Source organism: Triticum aestivum, chromosome 3B (genome assembly GCF_018294505.1).
Source record: "Triticum aestivum cultivar Chinese Spring chromosome 3B, IWGSC CS RefSeq v2.1, whole genome shotgun sequence".
Lineage (NCBI taxonomy): Eukaryota > Viridiplantae > Streptophyta > Magnoliopsida > Poales > Poaceae > Triticum > Triticum aestivum.
Window position 1 is genome coordinate 398,800,831 of NC_057801.1, and position 17,143 is coordinate 398,817,973.

A 17,143-nucleotide genomic window follows, 5' to 3' on the forward strand; every position below is an offset into this window, starting at 1 on the left:
TTTAAACACAATTGGTCTGTTGAAACTCTTGGAGGTCCTCCTCCACCTAAAGGTGATCTCGTGTTTGAACTAAAACAATTGCCTGATACATTGAAATATGTCTATCTTGATGAAAAGAAGGTATATCCTATTATTATTAGCGTTAACCTTTGAGAGCATGAAGAAAATAGATTATTAAAAACTTCGAGGAAGCACCAAGTTGCTATTGGATATACTCTTGATGATCTTAAGGGCATTAGTCCCACTCTATGTCAACATAAAATTAATATGGATCTTGTGCTAAACTAGTTCTTGGTCATCAACGACGATTAACTCCTAAGCTGAAGGAAGTGGTAAAAACTAAAATATTAAAGCTCCTGGAAGTAGGTATAATCTATCCCATAGTTGATACTAGATGGGCAAATCTTGTTCATTGCCTCCCTAAGAAAAGAGGCATTATAGTTGTTCCCAATGATAAAAATGAACTTATTCCACAAAGAGTTGTAACTGGTTATAGGATGGTAATTGATTTTAGAAAACTAAATAAAGCTACCAGAAAAGATCATTACACCTTACCTTTTACTAATCAAATGTTAGAAAGATTGTATAAGCATACACACTTTCACTTTCTTGGTGCATATTCTGATTTCTCTCAAATACCTATATCACAACCCGTCCAAGAGAAAACCACCTTTACTTGTCCTTTTGGAACTTATGCTTATAGATGTATTCCTTTTGGTTTATGGAATGCACTTGCTACCTTTCAAAGATGTATGAATGCTATATTCTCTGACTTTTGTGAAAAGATTATTGAGGTTTCATGGATGATTTTTTTGTTTACGGAACATCTATTGATGATTGCTTAAGCAACCTTGATCGAGTTTTGCAGAGATGTGAACGAACTAATCTTGACTTGAATTGGGTGAAGTGCCACTTTATGGTGAATGATGGTATTGTCTTGAGGCATAAAATTTCTGAGCGTGGCATTCAAGTGGATAAGGCCAAAGTTGATGCAATTGAGAAAATGCCATGTCCTAAAGATATTAAAGGTATATGAAGTTTCCTTGGTTATGTTGGTTTATATATGAGGTTTATTAAATACTTCTCTAAATTTTCTAGGCCTCTTACTAACCTCTTGCAAAAAGATGTGCCATTTGTTTTTGATGATGATTGTGTAGAAGCCTTTTAAACACTTAAGAAAGCCTTAACTTCTGCACCTATTGTTCAACCACCTGATTGGAACTTACCTTTTGAAATTAGGTGCGATTCTAGCGATTATGTTGTTAGTGTTGTTCTATGACAAAGACTTGATAAGAAATTAAATGCTATACACTATGCTAGCAAAACTCTAGACAGTGCCCAAAGAAATTATGCTACTACTGAGAAAGAATTTATAGCAGTTGTGTTTGCTTGTGATAAATCCCTGTCCTACAATGTTGATTCTGAAGTAATTGTTCACACTGATCATGCTGCTATTAAATAGCTTATGGAGAAGAAAGATGCTAAACCTAGACTCATTAGGTGGGTTCTTTGCCACAAGAATTTGACTTGCATATTACTGATAGGAAGGGAGGTGAGAACCCCGTAGCTAATAACTTGTCTAGGTTAGAAAATATTCTTGATGACCCACTACCTATTGATGATTCCTTTCCCAATGAACAACTAGCTGTCATAAATTCTTCTCGTGATACTCATTGGTATGGAGACTATGCTAATTATATTGTTGCTACATTATACCACCTAGTTTTACATACCAACAAAAGAAAAAAAATTCTTCTTTGATTTAAGACATTACTTCTGGGATGACCCACACCTTTATAAAGAAGGGGTAGATGGTATTATTAGACATTGTATACCTAAGAATGAACAGGAACAAATCCTACAAAAGTGTCACTCCGAGGCTTACAAAGGACACCAAGCGGGAGAGATAACTGCACACAAGGTATTACATCTGCTTTTTATTGCCTACTCTTTTGAAGGATCCTCGTACGTTTGTCTTATCTTGTGATGAATGTCAAAGAATTGGAAATATTGGTAGATGTCAGGAAATGCCTATGAATTATTCATGTGTTATTGAGCCATTTGATGTTTGGTGATTTGATTATATGGGACCTTTTTCCTTCCACTAATGGGTATACACATATTTTGGTTGGTGTTGATTATGTTACTAAGTGGGTAGAAGCTACTCCAACTAGTAGTGTTGATCATAATACTTCCATTAAAATGCTTAAAGAGGTTATTTCCCCGAGGTTTGGAGTCCCTAGATATTTAATGACTGATGGTGGTTCACATTTTATTCATGGTGCTTTCCATAAATTGCTTGCTAAATATGATGTAAACCATAGAATTGCATCCCCTATCAATCTCAATCTAGTTGTCAAGTTTGAGCAATAGAGAAATAAAGTTAATTTTGTAAAAGACTATCAATAAGTCTAGAAAGAATTGGTCTAAGAAATTACAGGATGTATTATGGGCCTATGGAACTGCTTATAAAAATCATATGGGTATGTCTCCATATAAAAAGGTTTATGGAAAAGCATGTCATTTTTCTCTTGAGTTAGAACATAAAGCATATTGGACAATTAAAGAACTCAATTATGATTTCAAACTTGCTGGTGAAAAGAGGTTATTTGTTATTTGCTTCTAGATGGATGGAGAACCCAAGCCTATGAAAATGCCAAATTATTTAAAGAAAAGTTAAAATATGGCATGTCAAACAAATTCAAAAACGGGAATTCAAAGTGGGTGATTATGTTCAATTATACAATTCTCGTTTTAGATTTTTTGCAGGAAAACTTCTCTCTAAATTGGAAGGACCATATATCGTTGAATATGTTTATCGTTCTGGAGCTAGTAAGATTAATAATGCCGACGGCACAAACCAGAAGGTGCTCAATGGACAAAGAATTAAGCATTATATTTCAGGTATGCCGTCGAAACTATTATTATTCAAACTATGACACCGGAGGAATACATAAAAGAGACCTTCGAGAACACTCTAGAACCCTGAAAAGGAAGAGGTACATGATACGGTAAGTAAACCGACTCCAAAAATTCCATAAAAATAATTCCTGTCAGTTTTGGAATATTAGAAAAATTAAAAAAAATTAGAAACACATGAGAAGGCCACCCATGTGCCCATTAGGCACCAGGGCGCGCCTACCCCACTGGCACGCCCTGGTGGGTAGTGGGGCCCTCGTGAGCCTTCCTGACTCTGTTTTCTTCTGGTATACTTGTTATGCAAGATAAAAATTCTTTATATATACTCTCAGACATTATGACCACGCCATCGCGGAAATATCCCCTGCTCTTGTTCCTTGATGTTTCCTGTTAGATTTATCAAGCCAGGCATCATGTCTTCTCCCTCCTCCAACAATAGGGGAGACGATGCTTGGCTGCTGAAGATGGAACTAAGGAGATAGGAAACAAAGGAGACCACCAAGGAGTACAAGGTCGAAGAAGTTGCAGGGAATCAATCCCTAGAAGGAGGGCAATCCATGCCCATGGAGGAAATTGCAAAAGAGGGAGATATCCTTCAACCTCTCTAATGATCATCTCACCCCATGTGAAATCGAAGCCCTAAGGGTCTTTGAAACGGTTTGTGTTCAGAATACATACCTCACTCATGAAGTTATTTTGTTGGAAGAGCAAAACATTGACCTTCAGAGCATCAGCCGTAGATTGGAGTAGCTACTAAGGCGGAAGTGTGAGCCCACTACTTCAATACCACCACCAACACCAAAGAAGGAAACTTGAGTACACGGGTATGGGCACTTCCCTTGGCTGGTGCCAAGCTTGGGGGAGGTGCCCCGGTATCGTATCACCATCACTTTTCTTATCTTTACGAGTTTTTAGTTCGATCCTTAGCTATTTCATGATTTCGTTGAATAAAAGTTTACTGTTATTTATTTTAGAGTGCTAGTTTTGTGATCTATCTATCTATGTAATTGAGTTGAGAGTTATATAATAAAGATTAGTTTGAGTTTTTGCTTCTTCACTTTTATGTTTCAATCATAGCAATGAAAATAATGAAAAATATCGTATGCTAATCTTATGGAAAGTAATGGCATTACATAAGGAAAAGTATAAGTAGTAAAATTTATGGAAAGTTGACGAACATAGCATTAGTCAATGATGCAACTAATGAAAGAATTAAAAAGGGAAGAGAAGATTCACATGCAAATACACTATCTTGGACATCTTTTATGAGTGTGATCCCCCATTAAATATTTTATGCCAAATTGTCAACATTGGACAAGGAAGACAATGTAATGAATTATGTTTGCTTATATTAACATAGAAGTTATATTGTCATAGATCCTCTAACATGTGGTGCTTGCCCAATATCTTTGCTAGCCAAAAAATTTCACTAATTAAGTAGAGATACTACTGGTGCATCCAAAAACCTTAAACCCGAGTCCACTACACCTACCTATGGATTGAATAAGATCCTTCAAGTAAGTTGTCATAAGTGCATAAAGCAATAAAAATTGCTCATAAATATGTCTGATCTTTTATTGTAAGGGAAAATAAGCGTTTGTACAAACTTGTTATCGCAAAGTAATAAAAGCGACGGACTGCATAATAAAGCTTGTTATCATAAGGGGCAATATAACATGCCATTCCTTTGCATTAAAGCTTTTGCATCCAAAACCAAAAAGTGCGTGACAAGATCTACTTCCATCTGTGAAGGGCCTATCTTTTACTTTTACGTATTTAATTTTTATGCAAGAGTCAATAGTGTTCTCCTCTATTCCTTTTTATTTTCTATCTTTTGCAAGCATCATGTGGTGGGGAAAGATCTAGGCACATATATCCAGTTGGATACGAGCGATCATGAGTTATTATTGTTGACATCACCCCTGAGGTGAATTGATGACCCATAAGTAGAGGGGATCAATCATAGTCCTTTCGATAAGTAAGAGTGTCGAACCCAACGAGGAGAAGAAGGAAATGACAAGCGGTTTTCAGCAAGGTAATTTCTGCAAGCACTGAAATTTCTGGTAACAAGTAGTTTGATAGCAAGATAATTTATAATGGGTAAGTAATGGTAATGGTAAATAAAGTGCAGCAAGGTAGCCCAATCCTTTTTAGCAAAGGATAGGCCGGAATATTCTGTTATAATAAGCAAAACGTTCTTGAGGACACACGAGAATTTCATCTAGTCACTTTCATCATGTTGATTTGATTCGCGTTCGCTACTTTGATAATTTGATATGTGGGTGGACCGGTGCTTGCGTGCTGCTCTTACTTGAACATGCCTCCCACTTATGATTGACCCCCTCGCAAGCATCTGCAACAACGAAAGAAGAATTAAGATAAAAATCTAACCATAGCATTAAAATATGAATCCAAATCAGCCCCTTACACTACAAAAAAAACACTTCCATGATGATACATGTTTGTCATAGTAGGTCACATTTTCTATCATGCATGTACATCCATGACAATTTTATGATAGAATCAAGATAGTCATACATGTGCTATCATAGAAGTGTTCCACGCAATACCAAAATTATCATCATGGAAGTGACCACTTCCATGACAATAAATGGCGCGTCATGGAAGTGTTTTCATCAAGGGTAATTGACATGTGGCATCCACCATAACGGGTCGCCATTAAGCTAAGGGTTCCAGTTTGGATCCGATAACCCGTTAACATCATGGACCCATGGGGATTTTCCATGTGTAAAATTCTCAATGGCCAGAGGAACCATGTGTCGGCTCAGCGTTGGGACAAATGTCATCCACTCATTGGACGGGAGGCGCCTATGATACGTCGACCCGTGGCAAGGCCCAACAGTGGCCCATTCAGGCAAAAAGGCTGGCCCGTTTGACTTTGTCAAAAGGTAGTGGTTCGGCCCACGAAAAACCTGTTAATGGTCTCTTTGCATATAGCCCATTTACAACCCACTAACTCACGACCGATTATGGCCTACTCGAATTAGGCCCAGTGGTACGTATCATCTGAGCAGTCCAATATGATTCCAGCCCATTGTAACTTCCAGCCCATGTATGGCCCATGATGTCTTTCGGCCCGTATGAGGCCCTTTGTAACCCTGGGCCCATTAACGGCCAATTATTCAATTGGGACGTTTCCAACCCGTGTTATCTTTCGGCCTTCTAAGGGCCCATATATTCTTGGGCTCATTTCCAGCATTCAAATACTTACGGTCCGTTACTGGCTTGTTCGCTTGTAGGACAAATTCAGCGTGTGGCTACAATCGTCTCGTTTGTGGCCCTTTAATCCGTTGGGATGTTTTCATAGCGTCATCAAATACGGACCATTAATGACCCGGTATGCCTATCGATAGAATGAAGACCATTAAACATATCGACCTCTTAACGGCCAAATATGGTCAGCCCATAAACAAACGGTTCCCACTGTAGCCCATTTACGGCTCATATTGCAGTTCGTTGTTGGTCCACGAATAGTATAACTCATGTTTTGCCAATTGATTATATGGCCCATAGAAGGCCCATTGATTCTAAGGCCCGTAGAAGGCCCATGGATCCTTCAGCCTGTAAGAGGCCCATGGCACTACAACGGGTAGCAGGACCATGGTTACAACGGTCCGTATGTTGCCCGTGGTTATTGTGGCCTAGTTTTAAAAAATAGGTTATTGTAGCCACTAGAAAAACACGGAAAAAGAACTGCAGTGACTACAAGCAAACAACTAAACAAGACAATAAGGAAATATATAAGCAAGCAACTAACGCTAGGCTATTACGGTTATTACACATATTACATCCAGTGGGTATCAAAGTTCGCCACCAGTGCAAATATTGGGAACAAAGCAACATATTACATACACTGGCCATCGAAATTGGCCATGAGTGCAAATAAACGCGGTAGCAAAGCAAGTCCATAACTGAAACAACTTCAGAAGAGCTTAAGAAACATTATCCTGGGTATCCACCATGCTGGCAATAAGCTTAGCAAGCTTATTAGCTTTCTCTTGTTTGGCGCTAAAATCCTCCAACGCTTGCTATTGCACCAGAAAGTATGCATCTGAATTTTCCAGGGACTTCCACAGTCCTTCGGCTTCTTATCATAGCACAGCTGATCGATGTCTTTCAGCTTGTAGTTGAGACTCAAGAAACTGAACTGATTCAGATAGTGAGTTGAAAGAGCTTGTGCAAGCAGTAGTGGCCAGTAACTCGAATACTACATCAAGACACGACTTTGGGGTTGTCTCACTATCTTCAAGATAGTTTTCCTTAGCTATTTTATCATATTTGTTGGAGACCAACAAGGATGTCTCAGTATCCTGAACCTTATCTGCATTACTTCGTTTACCATTGCTTAAAAAGCTACTCTTCCCCAATATTCTGTTAGCATTCTAAAAGAAGAAACAAGCAAACACATAACAAGTTTAGCATGTAGTATATGAGACTCATTTCGGTGAACCAGTTCAGTAGTAAGGTGGATAGGATTAAACTGTCAAGTCTTCTATTGCCAAGTAGTACATAATAAAAGCATCAAACAAACATATATCTATGTCATGTGGTCAGCGCATTGTCTTGCCAAATTAAAATAGAGACACGGTTCAAATCATATCAGTTCAAGAGAAAGCAGCATTGAAAGAATACAAGTGTCAGAAACTACACGGCACAACAAGATTTCAGATGGGTACCACGGGTATACTTGTACAACAACACTATTGGCTCTATTGTGATGCTAGTAATGTGCATGATATGAGAAGTCAACTGTATACCCAATTGAAATTGAAATCAACAGAGCAATTTAGAAGAGCAAACATGTTAAAGAAACATGTTTAAACAAACCTGTTGTGCCATTGGAGTTTCGATTGGATCCTTCAATTTAAAAATAAGTTTGTGTGAGAAATAAAGTGATACAAGAGCAAAGTAGTATGCACCATAGCAATGGAATCTTAAATGAGAACAATTGTTTTTCAGGTTTAAGCACTTGTTCTACATGAACAGAGTATAGTAAGACACAGGCATACACATTCTTGGTTCGAGACCAGTACAGAACAAGGCGTTCCCAGTCATCATCCCGTAAATGTGTCTCAGGATAAAGTAAGGGAATTTGATGAGTTTCTTTTCCAGCGAAGTACATTTTCTTCAGGTAATTCCGATACTGCCACCAATCATTCTTGAAGATAGCAAAGGTATTAGCACAGGTTACCTCATCCTGAGTTTCCAAATTGGTCTTTCTCTATAGAGAAAAATGGGAACATTTGATATATTATAACCAGCATGGAGGTAGAATGTATGGGATAAAGCAAATTAATTGCCACGAATAACATTACTCACACATAACTCCTGGACGAACACCTGCAACTGGCTTTTTCCTTCATCTTTAGTATAATATTTCCATGATGGGATGATATGCACATAGGATTTAACAACATCAAATATGATAGATCACTGGTACATCGAGGTGCTATACAAACGGTTTTTAACCCCTTTCCATCACGACGTTTCGAACCGTCGCCAAGTGAGTGACTGCGATAGGGGGTCCTTCCCACACGACCCAGAAACCATTGGGGATAGGCCGTCCTGGCACACACGCTAGGCAAAATGAGTTCATGTGCGATGGGTGAGTGATCAAATATGGTTATACATACAGTTGTGCTAAAAAAGTACAATTATACATGCCAAATCATTTTCGATCATAAGTACATCCCACACAGTCAGTCCCGGTTAAACGTTTCCGTTCATATGTACATTCCACACAGTCAATCCAAGGAATACGTTTCCGCTAGTATGTAAATCCCACACAGTTTATCCAAGAAGTACATTTCCGTTCGCATATACATCCCACGCAGTCACTCCAAGGAAAACTTTTCCGTTCGCTTGTACATCACACACAATTTTCCCCATTAAATCATTTGTGATAGTGTTGCCATTGCACATGATATTAACAATTTTATCATTTGCATTATTGAATGCATCACTCACGGTGCGTAGAAGAAAGTATGTGGCAAAGGCTGCCATCACACACACTTTTTATGTGGTAAACATTTGCGCAAGGTGGCCTAACGCAAATAGTTTTCAAGAGGATTTCGTGTGTGATTGTTCATTGATCCAACATGGTTTATTCCGAGAAACTGTGTGCCTTCCCTGAGGTCATCACCCACTGTGTTTTCTCAATAACGGTTTGCAATAGAAAAACCCAATTAGCAGGCTAATTGGCCATTACTAGGCTAATTGTTCATTAGCAGGCTAATTGTCCTATTATTAATAATCCATTTATTAATATAATTGACATTTCATATTAAGCACACAATATATTTCATTTCCATATTAAGGAAGCATGATTTCATAATTGAAATACATCAGAGTACAATATCTAATAGCTTCAGCACTCAGCTACCCCATTACACAACTGCACCAGCACCAAGTTTCACATGCAACATTTATAACCTTTCGAATTAGCATCATACACGGTACATAGACAGATGAATCTCATCTAGAAAACTGCTAAATCGGAAGGCGAATATTGAGCCTTCATTGATGTTGACGGTCTTTGCAACTTTAGGCCAATGCCTGTGGATGATTGACCGTCCGTCCTTCATCCTCTTCAAGAACACTTCAATATTGAACCATGGGTGTTGTATGAATACCTTCCACGCCTCCTGACCATACAGCTGGTTTGAGAGGTAATCATCAGTGAAGTGCTTTGGAAAGGCCTGAAAACAAGGATGTGCATAGATATCTTCTGTATATTGGAAATGGGGCAAAGGAATAAAAAAAGGCAAGGTATAATAGTTAGTACCATCCTGCAGCGAAGTGATGTCTTCTTCATTGTGCAGACACAGATCTTGTTGTTTTTTGTCGCTAATTTATTTATCCTAACAATCTTTCTGAGTTTCTTGACTTGGCTGATATTCATGGAGAACTCATTTCCCCATATGAAAAAAGGGTCGAACAGTGGGTCAAAACCTCTGACAGCAGGACCTACATGTGCAAGACCAAATTGTTGAAAACCTAAATATTAGAATGGTTACTGCAATTGCACAATAATGTGATATTAGACAATGGACCATGCATGTGCAAACCTCGATTGTAAACCTCAGTGCTTCCCATTGTTTCCCTGCAACACATATAACGTAGTTAGTGATCAGGTTAAGTGAGGGTTCGCATGCTATCAGTAAAATATGTTGATGAAAAAGAAGAATATTGCAGATTCATCAGATTAATTCGATCCACATGGAAAACCCATTTAGTCAAACCAAGCAAGATTAAGAACTAGGAAATATAGCAATTTGTATATGTTTCTCATGTATTAAGTGCAGCCAAATTCGATTTATTCCTCACATGCACAACAACACAAAATTCTACCCACGACAATTGGACATAGCATTGTAGAATTGAACCAAGCAGTTAAATAAACACCACAAAAAATGAACCAGACATTAACTAAGCACCACATTGCATAATATAACATACTCCTAATAGAAGGTCAGAACCAAACATGCTTAACAACTTGAAAATATAGCAATTGTATTTGTTTCTCATGTATTCAGTACAACCAAATTCAATTTATTTCTCACACGGTATACAATAACAGAATGCACCCACAATAATTGAACATCACATTGCAGAATTGAACCAAATAGTTAACTAAACACCACAACAAATGAACCAAACGTTAACTGAGCACCGCATTGCGGAATGTATACCATACTAGAAGATCAGACAATTAACCAAACCAAGCATGCTTGACAACTTGGAAATATAACAATTGTATTTGTTTCTCATGTATTTTTATAAATTTGATTTATTTCTCACAATGAAGACAATACAAAATTTCATCCTGAATAATTGAACATGACATTTGCAGAATTGAACCAAATAGTTGACTGAAGACGACAACTAAATAACCAAATAGTTAATAAGTGAGCACCACATTGCACGACATATGGAACATAATTGCATGGTAAAAGTAGATAGCACAATTCACTAGAATTTGTTAAGAAAAGGCAGGAGCACATGCAATGGGTAAACCGGGCATGCTTAACGAGGATAGCTAGCAAACTAAACATAAGTCCTTATAATGAGCTAATAAGACAAGCTACTCCTCATTCTCAATGATATCGATGATGATTGGCTCCTTGGACATGGAAGAGGGCGAGGCCTCCACATCGTGGGTGCCCTCGTCATAGTGGTGAGTTGCTTGAGCTGCTCCGAGCATCAACCTACTACGTCTCGAGTTGAGGTAAGCACGGGCACGCTGAGAAAACACCTCGTAGTCTTTGTTGAAGGCACCGACACTGGCCTCGAGCAAACACCACAAACTGTCGTTTAAAGGAGCCAACCGCGTCACAACATCGGCGCGCGAGGCATCGACGGTGGCCTCGATGGCGAGGTGGTCCTCCAATAGCTGGGGATCGACATGAGTGGGAGCCATCACGACCTCATCCACGCGTGTGGCCGCAATTTGCTTCTCCGCTGCCAAATGCTCCTTGAGATCTACGTGCACCATGGCTTAGGGCGGCGCTTATTTGGGGGAGGGGAGTGATTTGGGTGGAAGGTCTCGCGCCCGCGGTCGGGGCATCTGTGATGTGGAAGGAGGGGGAGAATGGGGGTCGGGTGTGGATTACCTGCGTGGATCCACGAGGCCGAGCAGCGTGAAGGAGGGTCGTCGGCGAGGAGGCGGCGCTACAAGTAAGGAGTGAAGGTTTCAACTTGGAAAGGCAGGTGGAAATAGGGGAAATGTGGCTTTTGGTAAGGGGGAGGGGGCGGGGAGGTAGATATTTCCGCAGAAGCCGAAATTTTTGGATCGGTGCAGCGAAAAAATTGGCATGCAAAGTGTCATGAGACATTGTCCCTTATTCAGAATCGTGTATGATAGGTGAATATCACAAACAATTCAGATAGCTTAACTCGTGTGTGATGAGTTTGAACGTCAAGAATTTTGGTTTGAATTTCCTAGGTTACAGTGGTCATCCATGTCATTGCATAATTTGGGTACACAAAGGAACTACATCACACCCACACTTCTTAATCAATCAAGTTCAGCAATTAAACAGAGCTAGTTGACCTAAACATTACTCTAACAAATTAAAGACCGGCAATGTTAATTGAACAAAACAAAAAGTACTACTACAGCTGGTGCTCGTTGATCTCCGCCGCCTCCTCCATGTCCAGCTCGCGCCAGACGATCTCCTTGGGAAGGGGCTCCATGGCATCCATTGCACCATACTTTCCAAGCATCTCGCCATCCATGTTCGGCATCTCTTCGGAAAAGGCCACAAGGAGCTGGGCGTGGGCGGCCGCAAGCTGGGCTTTGACGGTCTCCGTCATGTCAAGGTATGCCGCGCAGGAACGGACGGCTGCTCGAACACTCTCGGCGATTGCCAACTCTTCGGCCGTGGGTTGCCGACCGTTGTCGGAGAAGCTTCATTCGATTTGTGCGGTGACCGCCACGAGCTGGGTGTGGGTGGGCTCGACATGGTCGCGGGCGGCATCCATCAGGGCTAAGGAAGCCACGCGAAACGGACAGCTACTGTGCCACTCTCGCTAGTTTCTATCCCTGAGGAAGATGTTGCTGCCGCCACCTGAGAAGCAGCAACGACCGTTTGGGCTGCCTTGGCCACCCGGTCGCAGATTGCGGCCGTGCTCACGAACCTTGTTAGCACGTGCCTGGCGGCTGCGGCCGCACTCTCGACGGAGTGGGCCACCGAAGTTGCCCTGACAAAGTGGGTCCATGTCCCCATCTTTCACTGGTGATGATTGAACAGTGAAATGATATTTGGGGAGTGAGGTAGTGTGCTTGACATGCCGACAGTGGACTGTAGCCGACGCACGTTCTCGCATAAGCCATGCGTACTATACTCCGGCTGTGCTCCAAGATATTTTGTGTTGTATCTCACACAATTGTTGATAATTAAATGTGTGTGATCTACTTGATTTTTCGTCTTGATTTGAATTACATAATGGGGTCACAGCGGCAAAGGAGGGTGTTTGAATTGCTAGAACTTTTATCTGCAGTGAACATGCAACTATAGGTGTGTCGTCAAAAATATTGGAAGTATTCAGGGTTCGTTTGTACACTTTTATACAATAACTTGGTTTTCTAGGTATTTCAGGTGCACAATTCAAAATTAAACTACATGGACAAGCTCCGGTGCACCAAAATGGGTGGTAAAATCATATATGTGTCCATGTGTTGATGCTTATGCCCCATGGAAGAAATAGGGATGAATTTCAAACACCACGGCATTGTGGCTCTTTGGAAATGTTGAGGTACTTGCTTTTGTAATTCTTGTAAATCCAAAACTCGTCTGAAATTCATTAACCTTGGCATGCTATCATGGAATGGCATCAACATACTGGGGTAAAAAATATTGTCCCATTTGGGGTAGGTTACGGTATAAGCTTCTCACAAGAAATAGCTTCTCACAAGAAACATCATGGTTCCCGTAGGGAAACGTCTCACCTTTGTGGACGAAATGATATCTATTGCCTCTTCTTAATTTCAATTTTTTTCTTGTGTCAACATAGAACAACAGGAGTGTTGTGTCATTTTTTGGGATTTTTCATGGTTCACAAGGACAATTTTATACATTAACTGAGTTTTCTATTCATTTATATGCATAATTCAAATTTGAACTACATGCACATGCTCTAGTGCATATAAATGGGTTGAAAAATCAAATGTGTGTCCTTGGTTGCAAGCTTAGGTCCCATGCAAGAAATGGGAATGAATGTCAAACACCATTGCCACTGTCACTCGGCCGCTAACATTGAGATACATGGTTTTAGAATTCTAGTAAATCGAAAACTCGTGTGAAATTCATGAAAGTTAACATGATATCATGGAACGACATCAACATGCCGTGGTAAAAATATTGTCCCATTTGGGGCAGGTTTGGGTATAAGCTTCTCACAAACCAGATCTTCTCACAACAAGCCTCATGGTTACATTAGGGAACGTTTCACCTTTGTGGACGAAACGATATCCATTGCCTCTTCTTGATTTCAAAAACAATTCTACTGTCAACATAGAACAATAGAGTGTTGTGTTAAAATTTGGAATATTTCTGGTTTGTTTGGACATTTTTATACATTAACTGAGTTTTCTATGCATTTATGTGCATAATTCAAATTTGAACTACACGCGCATGCTCCAGTGCATGTAAATTGGCTGAAAAATCAAATATGTATCCTGGTTTGCATGCTTAGGTCCAATGCAAGCAATGGGAATGAATGCCAAACACCTTGCCACCGTCTCTCGGCCGCAAACATTGAGATAGATGGTTTTTAAATTCTAGTAAATCCAAAACTCGTCTGAAATTCATGAAACTTGGCATGCTATCATGGAGCAGCACCAACATGCCATGATAAAATTTTTATCCCATTTGGGGCAGGTTTGGGTATAAGCTTCTCACAACAAAGCATGGTGGTTTCAGTAGGGAACGTGCCACTTTGGGGATGAAACCATATCCATTGCCTCTTCTTGCTTTCAAAATTTTTAAGTTTGGGATTTTTCGGGGTTTGTTTGAACATTTTTAAACATTAACTGGGTTTTCCAGGCATTTTATGTGCATAATTCAAATTTGAACTACATGCACATGCTCTAGTGCATATAAATTGGTTGAAAAAACAAATTTGTGTCCTTGGGTGCATGCTTAGGTCTCATGCAAGAAATGGGAATGAATGTCAAGCACCTTGCCACCATCTCTCGGCCGCAAATGTTGAGATACTTTGTTTTTAAAATCTAGTAAATCCAGAACTTGTCTGAAATTCATGAAACTTGGCATGCATCATGTAGCGGCATCAACATGTTGTGGTGAAATTTTTGTCCCATTTGGGATAGGTTTGGGTATAAGCTTCTCGCAAACTAGAGCTTCTCACAACAATCCTGATGGTTTCGGTAGGGAACGTGCCACCTTTGGGGACAAGACGATATCTGTTGCCTCTTCTTGCTTTCAAATTTTTCTAGTGTTAACATAAAACAAGAGGAGTGTTGTGTCAATATTTGGGATTTTTCGGGGTTCGCTATGACATTTTTATACATTAACTGGGTTTTCTAGGCATTTTATATGTATAATTCAAATTTGAACTACATGCACATGTTCTAGTGTAGAAAAATGGGTTAAAAAATCAAATGTGTGTCCTTGGGTGCATGCTTAGGTCCAATGCAAGAAATGAGAATGAATTTCAAACACCAGGGCACCGTTGATTGCCGGCAAAACATTGAGATACTTCATGTTTAAATTCTAGTAAATCCAACACTCGTATGAAATTCATGAAACATGGCATGCTTTCATGGAATGGCACCCGACATGCTGTGGTATTTTTTGTGTCCATTTTGAGAGAAGGCACACTCGACTAACAACCAACAAAGGCATTTTGAAACAAATAGTTGCCGCTGTAACATCTCAAATGTTTTGTATAAGTTAAATCATGTGCGTTCTGTTAACCATTCACGTGACGCCACACCTCACTCTTTTAATGGCTAGGAGGTGCCGTGTGGACAGGTGCTTGACTGAATGGGAGGCGTGTGAGCTGTACTCCAATGCGCAGGCACACTGGGAAGCGTGTGAGCTATACGCCACGCTGGCTCAAGGGGAAACGAGCCCTTTGACTTCCATGGTCGCCCACGTTGCTCGCATCCTCCCCATTAATGGCGGCTAAGCCGCAGTTTAATATGGGCAGCCTCACTGTTCACCTCCCATTCCCCTCCCGTGGACCACCACCAATGCCATGGCACAGAAGGTTCATCTGCCACTAGTCTTTCACTTGGGTATCATACTGTCTCTCGATCATATGAATATAAATTCGCAGTGTGACTGAAAGAAAGATATGGTTTGAACGAACTTGCATCTTTCTCTTTGAATGTACAGAGTTACGTCAATGGTTTTTAAATATAAAACACTCATTGCTAATGTTTTAGTTAGAACACCCGTATGCAAACCGACAGCTTCCCTAGGAAGCCAAGGGAAAATGTGCCGAGCAGGATTTGTGCAGCTCTTGATCGCAAATATTTTAGATAGAACACACGCATGTAACCCGACAGCTTCCCCAGTAAGCCAAGGGAAAATGTGCCGAGCAGGATTTGTGTAGCTTTTGTTCGCAAATGTTTTAGATAGAACACCCATATGCAAAGTGAGAGCTATGGTCTTCCCTAGTAAGCCAAGGGAAAATTTGTGTAACATCCCAATTTTCAATTAGGATGTTATACATAGATCATCATATGCATATCATATTTTATTCTTGCATTTGGTTGAGCAACTCAAGGACCCACGGAGAGAGTTGGAGGTTTCACAAAATTCATATTTGAATTTAATTCAAATTTGAAGAAAGGGTCAATTTGATTTTAGTATTTTTCTCTCCAAATATTTCCAATATTAAAAATAAATGAGAGAAGATAATATGACTTCTTCAAATTAAGAGAAATATTGGATAAATAATTTTAAAATCAAATTATGATTTTTCTAGTATTTTATTTGCTATTTTATTTGAATTAGAAAAATATGCATTTTTGAAAATTGCATTTTTAGCCAGAAAAATGTTCTATTTGTTCTAAATATTCTATTTAGATGGTGAAAATAGTTTTTTGGAATTTTTAGATTTATTTTATATTTTATTAGGAATTTTATTTGGTTGAAATTATTTTAAAAAAAGTTTTCCTTCGCCCGACTGGGCCAAAGGCCCAGCCGAGCCGGGCCGCCGCCGCCTTCCCAGCGCGCGCCAACATCGCCGGAACGAGGAGTCTGAGCCGGACTCCGTCGCCCTGACCCCTCCCACAACCCGCCTCCCCCCTTTAAAAGCAGCTCGGGCCCCCTGGGACCCAAGCCGAAGTCGCCGCCGCCCGCCTTCGCCTCCCGCCGCCGCCTGCTCGCCGCGCCGCTGCCGCTTCTTCGCCGCCGTGCCGCCACCCCCGCGCCGCCGGACGCCGCCGCCGCCTCCACCCCACCCTGCAGCCCCGCGCCGCCCACACCGTCGGACGCCGCCGCAGCAGCCACCGCCCACCACCGTTGACCCCACGTTGACCGGTAAAACCGATGCCCCATTTTTTTATGACCCGCGGTTTAGTTTTTTCCAGTTTTATTATTTAGCGGACATTCGTCCGTACGTTCGTTTTAACGAACGATATTCGCCAGTTTAGTTCAGACAGCGAACGTTCGTTCGTTGGTCTTTTCTTTTTATTTTATTTTCGGCTAGGGACTTATCTGCGATTATTTTT